Source organism: Sturnus vulgaris, chromosome 6 (assembly GCF_052056855.1).
Source record: "Sturnus vulgaris isolate bStuVul1 chromosome 6, bStuVul1.hap1, whole genome shotgun sequence".
NCBI classification, from domain to species: domain Eukaryota; kingdom Metazoa; phylum Chordata; class Aves; order Passeriformes; family Sturnidae; genus Sturnus; species Sturnus vulgaris.
This window is the reverse complement of record NC_142248.1, coordinates 27,444,753-27,458,483: the sequence shown is the minus strand read 5'-3', so window position 1 is coordinate 27,458,483 and position 13,731 is coordinate 27,444,753. Positions and strand designations below refer to the sequence as shown.

Below are 13,731 nucleotides of genomic sequence, written 5' to 3'. Positions count from 1 at the left end.
TTTGGAAACACCTGAGTCATCGAGTAGGTTCTGCAAAACACCCAACCCCACACGTCAGTAAGTGTATGGCTCAAGCTTCCCAGCACACCTATTCCACTCATGCCCAAGCACCTCAGGCACAGAACACCTTCAACACCTTACAGCAAACTAGTTCCAAAAAGCTAGTTTGTCACTGTAATATGGAATATCAGAGGAGAGTCAGGATCACCCCCTCCCCATCACAAGTGCCCCACCTCTCTCACACAGCGACTATATGAAAGAGAAGTCTCCTATAATCTCCTGAAACAAACCATGCCTGTTTCCACAGTGGAAGGTGATAAAAAAAAGAACCAAAGCCTGACAATCTGACCAGAAGAAATTGCATTTTCTCTCCCTGAATCTGGCCGTTGCTTTAATCCTGACATCGTGAAGGGGACATGAAATCAGGCATCTGGGATAATGCAGTAACAATGGGAGTGCTGAGAGGCTTGGTGCAGCCTGCAGGCTATCTCTAACTGAATCTAATCTGCACTGCTGCAGAGAAAGATGGAAAAATTATCAGTCAGAAGCCTATTTGCACAAAGGTGGAAAACATTCCCTGCCCTTTCTAGACAACTGGTCCAGGAAAGCTCCTTTATAGGATCAAGCTGACTGCAAAGTACCAGAAACCCTTTTCACTTCTCAGTGCTGACACCCATGCAAAAGCAACAATGAAAAGCAATATCTGTCCACTGGTTATTCCTGCTGCAGTGTAGAAAACAAAAGAATTCAACACAATGAAGTAAATGCAAAAGGAGTTTCTAGGCAGAAAATATTGTAGCTTTTTCTAAGGAAGTAGAGATTGAATTAAAAACAACAACAACTAAACACAAAAACTAGCAACAGCAGTTGCACCGTGAGGCTTGCTTGCGGTTTCAGTGCCACATAATACGGTGAATTAAGACTCCACAGAAACAGCAGGGAGGAGAATTCAGGATCTTCTCAAAAGTAAGTGCCTCTGCCACCCACACATCAGAGGAAGCACTAGTACTTCTTTTTTTTTTTTTTTGCTTTCTTTTTTTAACTCTATAAGACACTTACGACTTGATGCACGTAGCCTAGCTTTTCTGAGAACCTCCACTAGAGGACTTCTCTTCCCAGGAGCCATTAGTCAGATTTCAAAACAATAGGTGTTTCAAAGGAAACCCTCTCCTTCCACATTGAGCCTCCCGCAGGTGGAAATAGTACCAAAACACTGGTACACCCTACACATGCATTTACACTCCCCTGAACACAAAATACTTTAATTCATTAATTAACACACACTCGACATTTTGTGTGATTTACCAAAAGCACCAGCAGTGTACCACAGGGAACCTGCCACTGTGTAATGAACAAGCCATGAGCCTTTTCTGGAACAGCACTGGGAAAGAGTGTCTCAGACAGCAACAGCTCTTCCTGGCACTCGCTTGTTCAGATTGCTGATCCCTTCCTGCCCCGTCCCCTTGCCTTCCTCCTGCTGCCCATAGAGCACTGCCATCCTCCAGCCCCTGGTGCCTCACTGCCAGGCTTTTAACCCCCCTTTTCAGCACCCTGAAACAAGGGAGCCCAAACAATATGGGCCTTAGGGAACAGCTGACAGCTTTATCTCCTGAGCCACACCACCTCCTGCAGCCTGTGCACAAATGAGATAATATCCTCCTGCATCTGAAGGGTGGTCCTTTTAATCGTATGACTAAATATCCTCAAAAACATTATGCAGAGAAAGCATTTTAAGAAAATTAATTTGAAACCTAATTTATGGCCATAGACTGAACCACTACATCACTGGGCACACAAGGAAGTGCTATTCCATTTGTTGCCCTCCTAAACAAAGACACAGAGACAATCTTCACATGGAAACATGCTTCTCAGCACACCAAACACAGCTTTTCTAGAAGTAAAACATAGAGACCTGCAATTAAGTATCTAATGCATCATCATGGACAGAGCCCTAAACCTGTGTCCTAGACAGGGATAAAGCCATGATATTTACAGCATTCAGAAAATCCAAACAATCAATTTGGTACACCAAGCTACATAAGCCTGCCATAACATAAGCCAAAACCGAGCAAGAGCAGCAATGAACAGATTACTATTTTTAAGAAGTTTCTGTTATGTGGATTCAGGAAGGAATATAATTCAAGGCTACAAATCACAAGCACCATCCTTGCATCCCTCTCTCCATCTTCCACTTCTCTGAAGGAAACATTCAGCAGCACTCCCTGGATGTCACATTTGCATTTTATTCAGTGTCCAGATCCAAGTGCCAGATAATCACCATATTTAGTTTTTTACAGAAAGGTTAAAACCTTAATGGCCTGAATCATCAGAGCATGACTTCAGTCTGATTCTAATGTAAGCCTAATGCTTTTAGCAGTCGCACTGGGGGGAAAATCAGTGACGTGACTGCAAAACTGAATGGCCTAAGCATCTTATACAACCGTTATCTCTGTTCTAGTGAAAGTGATATAGAAACAGAAAGATGTAGGAAAAGCTTGTCTCAAGATGCACTGCAAGCTAGCTAGAGAGATGTGAACTAACTCTGCCAGTCTTTGAACACCAAGTCACATCTAGTGGATCACTTATTTTAAAGAACCCTTATCTCAAAACTATCAAAATAAAAACCCAAAGTGATGGCTTTCTTTCCCTTTCCTGCTACTACTGCTACTGCCTGGCCCATCTGGACAGCAGTCTCTCACTGCCTAAACTCTAGCACTCAGTTTGGATATCACTGATTCGTATTGGAGGACAAAAATCCCTGGCACAAACAGGAAAATAAAGTCTCTGCACCCTACACTACCCGTGCAGCTAAGACCCATCTAGTGAGCTGCATCAAACCCTGCTGCTTCTGTTGCTGTAAGACACCTGGCTATGTAGCATGGTCTTTTGTGCCCAAATCAACAACTAAACAAGGTACAGACTTCCAATAAACTACTGTCATAGCAGCAGATAAGCAGCATTTCTGCTGAAACTGTTTGCCTAATTTCTGGCTGAGCATATCCCTATGTATCGGCTGTGACAAAGTCATGGTGCCAGCCACCTGCTTTTCACATTTTCATTTCTTCAGGAGGCAGGCTAGAAAGCATTTTGTGTGATGCTTATGCCTGCCAGTGTGGTGAGGATGAGGAAGGGTCACTTAACTTGACACGAATAGTTCTGCATCCTGCGAGTTTGCCAGATAACACATGGACATGAGAAAAAGAGACTCTTAAATAAGCATTTAGATCAAAAGGTGCAGAAACAACCATGGAAAAGCTTACTCAGCTCTAGTTTCCAAGCAGAGGACTCTATCCTCACAAATATTTCCTCTACTAGTGCCTTGTCAAGGCTCGTTTTACAAAGTAATAGCAATGGGATTTCTCTCTCATCCCTTGAAAAAGTTTATTAAAGTAAAAAAAAATTCTGGTAAAGTAAAAAAAAAATTCTTTCAATTTATCTGCATAATTTCACTCAAAAATGGATGCAGAATCCCTCTAAATGCTCTGAAGAAATAAAATAGCTAGTGTAGATAAGTTTTTATGTTTCATACACTTAAAGCTCTCTAGGGAAAACTGCTTTTGAGTAATCATCCAACATGACTTTTTTATATATAAAATGAGTGAAAACATTTTTGGATCCTTTTTTAATGCGAAAATGAAGCACAACTCAAACCCAGAATCCATGTATCTACAGATATTTACAAAATAAATGCCACCATTGTGTGAAGCCACTAGAGCATGCTTATGTCAGGTTGTCTTGAGCTCGTTACCTTTGATAACAGTTAACTCTGCACTGCTTCAGAAGTCACATAGTACAGCCACCTTCTCACAGAAAAAAAAACATTAGACAAGGGCAGAGAAGTGGAGTTGGGAGACTTTACTATTCACATATCTGAAACTTTTATCAGAAGTGAGAATAAGCAACTTAAAAATACATGAACCAAATACTCTCTAAATCAAAGTACAAAGGAAAATGGGGCAAAAAGAGGACCAAAACGATGTTAGTTATTGTCAACATTTTAATCACACCCAAGCAAAGGATTTTAAAGTCATTACTCTTCCTACAACCACATCTTGATCTCAATGCTAATGTTGCTTTCACAACATTGTTGGATTTATTTTCCATATATCATCCCATTCTCACTTTTTTATCTTAGTTAGATTTATTCCTTCTGTAGAATAAATATCATCCTGGAAATAAAGTACAGTGTGTCTTTGTAGCTGAAATAGCAGTTTTCAAGGAGCAGAAGATTTTTCTCATTTGTGGAAAAGTTGCAATAGCAGAGAGACCTCCTTTTAGGTTGTTGTAGAAAGGCATAAGGTCCCTCCATGCCTCCTTTTTTCCAGGCTAAACAATCCCAGCTCCCTCAGCTGCTCGTCATAGGACTTAGCTCCTAGACTCTTTATCAGGTCTGTCGTCTTTCTCTGGACTCACTCCAGTACCTCAATGTCCTTCCTGAATTGAGAGATCCAGAACTGGACAGTGTCCAGTAGGGTGTCCATGAGGTGCAGCCTTACCAATGCTGAGTACAAGGGAAAAAATCACTGTCCTGGTCCTGGTGGCCACACTATTTCCTTACAGGCCAAGATGACATTGGCCTTCTTGGCCACCTGGGCACCTGCTGGCTCATGTTCAGCAGCTGTCCACCAGCACCCCCAGGATCTTTCTGCTGGGTTGTTTTCCATCCCCTCTGCACAATCACATCCTGGGCTGCATCAGAAGCAGCATGGCTAGTCAAGCTGCCCCTCTACTCTGCTCTGATGAGACTCTACCTGGAGTACTGCATCCAGCTCTGGAGTACCCAGCATCAAAAGGATGTGGACCTCTTAGGGGAATTCCAGGAGGGCCACAAAGATGATTCAAGGGCTAGAACACCTTCATGTTAGAGCCTCCAGAGAGCCTTCCAATACATAAAAGGGGCTTATAAAAACGAGAACAGGTTTTTACACTAGCATATCATGATAGGAAGGACAACCAGCTATAGTTTTAAATAAAAAGAGGAGAGATTTAGGGATTTAGGTTAGATATTAGGAAGAAGCTCTTTACTCAGAATGTCATGAAGCACATGAAAAGGTTGCTCAGGTAGGTCATGGATGGAAGTATGGATTGAACCCTTCATTCCTGGAAAGGTTCAAGGACAGGATGTATGGGGCTTTGGGTAACCCGATCTAGTGGAAGCTATCCCTATCCCTAACAGAAATCAGAGAGAACAGTGGTTTCAAATAGGGACCCTCCTTGGGACCATAGACCAATTATTCTTCCCTTAAGCTTCAGCTGTAAATTTCAGCAGCACCAAAGTGGTGCCAAATAACTAATGAAACTACCCTCATAAACAACTGATCAGCAGGGAACTCTGCCTCCAAAGATCATCCTCATCAGATCTGTCTACCAACTACCATACTTTCCAGATTTGTGTGCAACAAAGCCACGTCTCTTTGGTATTCCAGGTTTCCTTTTTGACTGAATTTCGACACATAATTTCTCCCATTCACTTTACACTTAAATGGAATATAAGGTAACATTTAGAATAGGAAAACGTCTTGCTTCGCTCAATTCCCTCTTAAAACAATGTTGAAAGTATTGGGTAGACCTACAGATCTGCAGATGTTCATGTCATTCTATGACGAACAACCTCCAGAGCTCTGATTGAACATGGAAAGAACTGAAAGTTTTTAGAAGCATTTGCCTCTGAATCTCTAATAATCTAATACCTTTGCATGGAAATGCCCTGCTGCAGCAAGGAAACAGGGCAACATGGTATCAGGCCTCTAACTTTAAACTATGTTGATTTGTAATAACTAGAGGCTGCAGCATCCCTGGAGAGGATACACCTGAAACAGACAAAAAGTGAAGGCTTTGCCAACACGCTTTTTAAAGATCTCATGAGCAACAAAGTTGGTGATCTTGGCTGCTTTCCAACACCAGTAAGTATCTCCTTTGAAGTTACAATCAGATGGGAAATTTTTCTTCATTCCTGTACTTAATGACCTAAGTTGAATTAGCATGCTGTTAAATTACAAACATCAGTTGCAAGCTAAATAAATCCTTCTGTCTACACAATTCTGAAAGTACTTTGGGATCCTTCAGGATAAAAAATGCTTAAGAACAATTGTGGAATGTTGAAATGAGTACTGCAATCTTTTAATTTATGCAATAATAAATTGATTTCTTCCCTAGAGCTGATTTTTCCCTTGTGCCAGTCTCCAATATCCTTCCTTGCTGTAGCAGTAAAAGATTAAATTACTCCTGGGGCTAAGCTCCCAGGCACACAAGTTCTCCAAGGATCGGACTTTACTATTTTATCATTTGGTTCAGTGGTTGATCTTTGTAACATCTGTTCAACTGGTGGAGTCCTGAGACTGCACTCTCTTAGTTCAGCTCTAGAAGTAACTTCTTACTTCTTTTAATATCTCAGGGGGCTGCAGCTAATTCTCAGGTCTCCACTGTTGAGTGGGGGTTCACCTAATAGCTATGATGCACTGATAAATTGTGAACCAATAAACACAAAAAGAAGTAACATTATCACATCCACCTTATTTCAACACAAGAAATAACTCTGAAGCTTAAAGGAGTTTAAATACAGTAGTGGAAGGAATTTTTCACCCTCCTTGACTGTACAATAGCAACCTCTTTCCAACCCCTTCCTGAGAACTTCAAAACACACTCGTTTTTCTGGGCTTTCTTCCCTCCTAGCTCTTAAACTCAGATTCCCAGAAAGGATTCCTTCACAGGGAATACCCTCTTCTTTTGGGTGCAACTGTCAGCATGCACCCTTGCACAGGAGATGTATGGAGACCCAGGGGAGTCCTTCAAGAAGCAAGAGGCAGGTCCTGGGCACAGCCTGCAGCTATTAAAGGAATAATTTATATTTATATTGGATAAGGCGCTTGTTCTCTAATACAATCTGTTGTGCAGGCAATAAGACTCCTAAGAAAAGCAGTTATGTGGGATCCAGCTGCCACTGGAGGTGCAATGCCCTCACCCACTGCAGGATGGACTGCACACTTCACTCAGCTGCACCAGGGCTGAGCAGCCTCAGCAGTGCCACCCCGCACTGCAAGCTTCTGGTTTGAAGGCACTGAACATTAGGAAAGGAAGTTACACTGGCTACAAGGGAATGACACTTGAAGCCCAAGATCAGCACTTAGAAATATGGGCAATTCAACCATCAATACTGCAACACAAGCACTGCTGCATGGAAGAGTTGCTGCTTTGGGCTGGGTTTCTCCCTCACCACCACCCCTTTCTCTTTAATAGTCTCATTCATCCCCCTCTATCTCACTTAATGTATCATACCTTTCCTTAGAAAAAGTCCTCTCTGTCCATAAAAGCTTTGCAGAGACAGGAAAACTGCTAAGCATCTTGTGCATAGAAGGCAACCACAAAACTACCCCTTTTTTTTTTTTAAATGTGCAAAACACTTTAACTTCACAGAAAGCAGCAGTGCCTCTTTCTGCCCTTATGTTCCTACAGGACACGTAGATAACAGCACATCTGCTCTCCCAAATCCCCAAGAGTCTTGCAGACAAGGAGTCTTTCCTATAAGCTATGACAGGTTATTTTGCATTAGTGCCCTTGAATTATGTGGCCAAATTCACATACCCACCCTCAGCCAATGCTTAACCAAGCTGGACACACTTTGCCATATAAACTTCTCATCAGCGACTCCATCTGGTCCCCTAGGCAGTATAACGAAAGGCTCCCATCTTGCGTTTACTTCTTTAAATCAAAATGCTCTGAGTAAATCAGTGGAGCACTTCACACAACTCCTAGGCTCATGCAAATAAATAGAGAAAACTTATTTCACCACTTATCCAATATTCTCTGTACCAGCCCCTCCAGCCTAATCTCATTGGCTTTGCCAGTTATTTCATAGCTGTTTCAGATAGATTAAGCACCTGACTCCTTAGTAATGTAAAGGATCTCACAGCTTGCAAAGGGCTTTTAAGTATTTAAATGTATACTGCTATGCTCAGTTTCCTATTATTACATCTCATTACATCCTTCCAAGCCTTCAGCAATTCTATTGAAACATCTTTTTGAAGTATTTAAAATTTCTTAAAGGTCTCCTTCTTTGCCCACAGTATCTAACAGTTCCATATCCTCTGGTGATCTGGCAAAGAGAAACCGATTCCAGTAGAAGTGCAATATGTACACTCTATTCATATCTCTTCCTCCAGAAAGAGATGGCTCACTTGTAAACTTCTGGGCTGAAATCCATTGGAAAAGAGTCAAAACAAATTTTTCATTCTGTTGCCACTGTAAATAAGAAACTGGCAGTACCACTTAAAGGTCTAAGAAGACTGAACTAATTATGCTGTCTTCTTCCCAGAGACCATGCCACCAGCAGACAGAAAAAAGGAAAAGGCAACATATTTGGTCTCAGACAGGTGATAACCCAATTCATCTTGTGAGTCGTTAAAATGAACCAGTTCAGGTAGTCACAGAGATGAACACTCCATTCCAAACCTCCACACCAGCTCTCTGTAAAAATCAGATTTTGCGTAGCTGTACAGAGCTTTCACATCCTTGCTGCTCAGAGACGGAGCAGCAGAGGAAGACTGTTCCTCCTTATAGCAGGTGCCTCTTTGCATTAGCTGTAGCAGATTTTGGTCCCTACAGGAATACAGCTTCTTCCCTTCCCACTGGGAGGATTAACACTAGTGCTCTCTACAAGCAACTGCTTGTCTTGCAGCTCCAAAATAAGCACCTTTGAGGCGCCTACAGGAAACACATTACCTCTGGTTCCCTGTGCTCTTGTCAAGCTCTTGGGGCGATGCAAGCTGTCAGCCACATGATCCCAGGCAGAGGAGAGAGTAACGCCAGTGCTACCCATGGATGGAGCAGGCTTGCTGTAATTGCTTCTAAAAGCAAATTCCACTGGGCCCAGGGGAGGGCAGAGACTGGCACGTGCCTGTACATACTCACACAGAGGATCTCTTATTCCTTTCAGCTTCTACTGTGCAAGCTTACTGACCTCCTGCAGTATTAATGAATTCCTCTCACCTCCTTGCTCTGACATCTGCTCAGGAGAACGGATGAGTAAGCAGGTAATCCAATTGGGCAGGAGCAAAGCAATGAGCCAATTCTTCCCACACAACTGTGTTACCCTACTGCTCTTTGGCACTGCCTGCCCCTACGGGCCCTGTATTCAAAGAAAAAGCTTTTGGGCTTCCTGCCCTGAGGATGGCTGAACAGACCTTCTCCACCTCTAGCTTATTTCATTGCTCTTGAATAAGTATGACATAAAAGGCTGACTTCTCATTTCCAAGATTTCAACATTGACAAAGCATAAATGAAACCCTTGATTTCTCTTCAGCGCCTCCTCACTTTCTGTAAAAACATTTGCTCCCTTCACACACAGCAAATTAGACCAGATGGATCAACAAAATTTCTGCACAATAGAAACAAATCAGATCCAAATCAAACACTTTCAGTAAAACAAGTTCTCAGGTAACCTTTAGAAAGTTAAACCAGGCAGCAATACTAGACATCTAGGAATTAAGGATATAAAATGTCCATAAAGTTAATCCTAGCTCAGGGCTATGACAAGATTGGCTGATATAAGTTGCCAACCAGTAATTTTCTCTAGGCTTTTTTTCAAAGGCATCAAACAAACTTTTATCAATTCCTTTCCTATATACATTCATACTCAATCAGTTTATACTGAAAAATATTAAGACTATTATTGATGGTCGATGAATTCTTCCCCATCCAGGCATTTTTGCTACCACTACTTAACTCTCAGTTGCACATAAATTTTCTTCCCCAGTTTATGCATGCTTAGGATGCCTGTTTGCCTTTCCATGTTTTACAGTCTTTCAGTGGAGCACCTCAGTGTAGCAAGAGCAAAGGTCATCTCTCCTGCATCTGCTATCTCCCATTCATACCGTATCACTAAAGGATCTCCTAAAAATCAAGGAAAGAAAGCAAGAACATAGACATCTTTTCTCATTCACTATGAGAATGTATTCATCTCTGCTTGGCTCAAAATAGTATCTGACAAGAGTGAATCATACGAGTTCTGAAAAATTCCCAAGAAATAAGCAAAGAAATCTATAGCTGCCTTCCTCAATCTCACTCCCTGACTGCCTTATTGACTTCTGCTGCCTGCATCGACCATTTGCAGCTACCTTTCTGCTTTTCCTTCCACTAAGGTAGCTACCAATAAAACGTGAGAGGAGTGGGAAGAAAGGGAAGCACTGAATTACTGTGGGGACCTTCAGCACTGCCTCTTGCTGAGAGGGATAAAGAGGGGCCAATGAGGAAATACACAGCACAAAAATTGTTTGCCTTCATGAGATGCAACTGAGCCAACTCAGTGAATAAAAATGAATGTGAATAAAAATCATAGAATAGATTTTACTTTATTTATATAAATGTCTAAAATATCCTGAAATACCTTCATCAGTCCAGCCCTGGGGAAAAGAGAGGGGAGAAGACAACCTTATAGAGCCTGTATACCCAGGATGCCCACCCAAAGCTGAGTGTGGAATTAAGAGGACATCTATCTTCAGAACAGATTAATCTCCATTCTCCCATTAACTCACACTTTCAACAGCTTGTTCTCCACTACATTTCTTGCCCCAGTTTTCCTTCTATTCCTCTTGCTTCCATCTTCCCTCTATTCTTCTAATGTAGGAACTACATCTCCTGGCACTGTTTATATGACTAAATATAAACAACCCAGAGATGAGGTAATAGTTGCATTTTTATGAAAAGGGGGTCCAAGGACTGAAATCAAGCAATAAGCCAAAATATGTTGGAAGGGCTATACCCATGTAATTCTAAGCCACAAAAAGGACTGGTATGAAATATATATATATATTTCTCTAAGCATTTGACTTTTTCCTCTATCCTTTTCCTTCTCCTGACCCCTTCTATTTTCTGTTGCTTTAAGCTTCCCTCCTTGTGGACAATCTTGTGTTGTCAAAAAGCTATACTTGATTTGAGAAGGAAAACAAAGAGAAAAGCATTAGCTTTTGTGTGTGTGTATATAGATAAAGGCTGACAGCTGGACTCAATGATCTTGAAGGTCTTTTACAATCTAAACAATTCTATGAGTCTATAGACGTGTGTAAATAGATTTATACACACATCTTTCTCTACACAAATGCATAGATGAAAGCCCATGATGCTTGAGAACTAATCAAAAAAATTACTATACATTTATATATACACATAAACAGCTTTAGTCCTTCACTGGAGCACTATATACCTGTAATTTTTTTTGCTTGGTGGAAAGCAAAACTCGTGGCAAAGGCTGCTCACACTAGCTTCAGCCTAGCACAGAGTCAGCAAGTACCCTGTGGTCACATCCAGACATGAAAGCTGGGAAACATCTCCAGGTTTACAGTTTAAATGCCCACAGGAGCTAAGGAGAAAAAATATGAGAGCAAATGTTGGAAATTATTTGAAAAAGGATCTCTGCCAAATCAGAGAACATTATGCCTCTGAATACATTTTTAAAGGAAAAAAGCTGAAATACAAACACTTATCTTAATACTAATTTTTATCACAAAAAAAATTGTAAATTTAGCCGGTGTAGAGCTCCAAAAGAAAAACAGCCAACCACTGTATTATAATGTTACATTTTTTCAAATATCTTAAGAGTCAGAAGAAGGCTACAAGTAAAATTTCTTCAGAGAGCACACCTGAAAGTCATTCAAAATCTTCTTGAAGTTCTCCATTTAAAATATCTTGTTTGCATGTCATCATGTCTGAGATGCACCAAAAAACCCTCACAGAGGCTTAAGACATATGCAGTTTCTTCCTCAAAAGAAAATATAAGTCTGCAGATTATTTTCAGAGGGCATTATTATATTACAGAGGGCATTTTTAAAGCTATATGCATACATTTCAGTTACATGTCAAACATACAGATTTTTTCAATATCATAGCTGTAATTTTTTAACTTTGCTTTTTTACATAGATAAGCAACGATTTACATATTTCAAGACCCACAATCACAACCAAACCTTCACTTTTCCATTCTAAAATTAGTCTCCTCAAAAGCCAAAACAAGCATGTTGTGTCTAGCTCTTCCACAAAACAAGGCTACCTAAATTGGTAGGCTTTTGTGTCACATGCACCTAGTTTTCCTGCAAGCGGAGAAAAAAAAAAATTAAGCGAATTTGCAAAATAAGCATACCCTTGCTACAAAAAGACCTATTGCAATGGGAAGTCGGGCTACAGAATAGAGTGGAAATTCCCCTGCTGAAGGCCTGCCATAGGATCAGGAAGCCACATACAGAGACGGCATAACTGTGTGAATGGCAAGGTCAGCCTTACTATGTGTCTTCTGTTTGCATCCATAGCAGTATGAAGCATCTGTCTTCCCCCAAACAGCACAGGGAGGGGAGGAATCTTTTTGCATATAGAACATCTTGAGCAATACATTGTGGTCAAATTAAGTCAATGAGTCACACCATAAAGCCAAGAAAAATCAGACATGTGGTTACTTTTTCCTACTATGACCTTGATTCCATTCATGCAAAGTAAATGTTCCTAGAAGAAGCTGAAAGCCTGGCTATGAGGGAGGAAGGAACAAAACAAAACAAAAAAAACCCAACAATTAATAGGATTTACTGGTTTGGTACGCTGGCACACAATTGCACTCCCCCAGTCCTCCAGTATCCATCATATCCATCCAAGGACAGAACAAGGCACCAGTTTCATCCTGAAGACTAAAAAATTCAGTGAGCATTTCCTTTGCTGTACAGCTACAGCACACCCGAAGTGCATCCCTGCAGTCTCCATTAACCAGAGGCACTATTTAGTAATACTGGTCTTACATATCAGCGAGACAATTGATTAAGAGAAATCTTAGGAGGAGGATCTTCTCACCTGTAAGGAAGCTTGAGACAGGAAGATCAAGTTACTTGGAAGGAAGCCAAAGAAACAAAAAGGCAGTTCCTTATTTGTTTATGTAGCAGCCATTATGATCTCAGAGTTCTGACAGACTAAGACTAATGCTTTGGAAAAAGGAATACCACTGAGGATTCAGCAGCACCCAAGGAGGTGGCCAAATCAGCAGAGAATTAACTAGTCATGAACAAGCTTCTAAATCAGGTACTTGATGGAACATATGACTATAGGAGGATTCAATCCAAAAGTCTCAAGTCACCTAATTTGTGTGATGGACAGATGATACACTCCCTCTTCCCAGTCCAACACTCTGCCCTGGATGGCAGTAACTTTCCTCTGGGCAATGTTGCTAGGTCAGTGCTGCTGGTCATCCTCAGATCTCAGGGTCTCACCCAGATGGCAGCCTGGGGTCTGATACTGTGAGAAAGCTCAGCACAGAGCATGTACAATACCCAAAAAATCCAAGAGTCCATTCAGCACCTATGTGCACACATACCAACATAATCCATTTCTTACAAGCCAAAAAGAATTACATAATAATTTTGTGACCACAGAGCTGCTTTGGGCCTTGTTTTAAATCGGACTCTCTAACTTTAAGAGCTTATAAACCACATTCTAATTCCTCACAGCCAGACATGTGCTCAAACAAGGCTCAGGCTGGAATACAAATGTTGCATATCTCCACTGCCAATGCTTCAAAGCTGTTGAGTTCCCTCATATGAGAGCTGGACTGAAGTCAATTTGAGTGAAGGGTCTTGCATCTGGTTCACAGATCACCTGTATTGCAAACACAACACTTTCCCTTCCCTTTTTAAAGTATTATATATGAAACACGGTCTCTACATCCCCTCTTTACAGTTTCTCCTCTCCTTTGATCTAGTCAGG

The 13,731-nt window shown here is 41.2% G+C and overlaps 1 protein-coding gene across 16 annotated transcripts in view; it reads right to left on the bottom strand.

Annotated features, from left to right (window-relative positions):
* NRXN3 (neurexin 3) overlaps positions 1-13,731 on the bottom strand; it is a 945,575-nt gene that overhangs the window by 793,310 nt on the left and 138,534 nt on the right. The gene's annotated exons all lie outside the window — the stretch shown is intronic.